A 316-nucleotide genomic window follows, 5' to 3' on the forward strand; every position below is an offset into this window, starting at 1 on the left:
CATTTAAATATTTCTAATAAATATTGTACATATACATAATGTACACAATAGTTAAACCATAACGGTGGTATGTTTTAAATAGGCTGTAGAGAATTTCTGATTTAATTTAATCTGACTGCAGCACAAAGAAGTTTCTTTCAAATTAAAATTAAGTCTTAAAAACATTGTTCTAAAGCAGCAAATATATTGCCGTTATTTTTATATCATTTTCTAATTTCTTCTGAACAGAAACTATAGGTACTGCTGTGCAGCAGAAGATAATAAAAATGTAAACTTAAAATAAACAGTTCTGATAATAGATTTAATCATCATTTCA

At 25.3% G+C, this 316-nt stretch overlaps 1 protein-coding gene across 1 annotated transcript in view; it reads left to right on the forward strand.

Annotated features, from left to right (window-relative positions):
* Nucleotides 1-316, forward strand: part of safb (scaffold attachment factor B) — a 12,896-nt gene that overhangs the window by 6,085 nt on the left and 6,495 nt on the right. The gene's annotated exons all lie outside the window — the stretch shown is intronic.

Source organism: Oryzias melastigma, linkage group LG4 (genome assembly GCF_002922805.2).
Source record: "Oryzias melastigma strain HK-1 linkage group LG4, ASM292280v2, whole genome shotgun sequence".
Classification (NCBI taxonomy): Eukaryota; Metazoa; Chordata; class Actinopteri; order Beloniformes; family Adrianichthyidae; genus Oryzias; species Oryzias melastigma.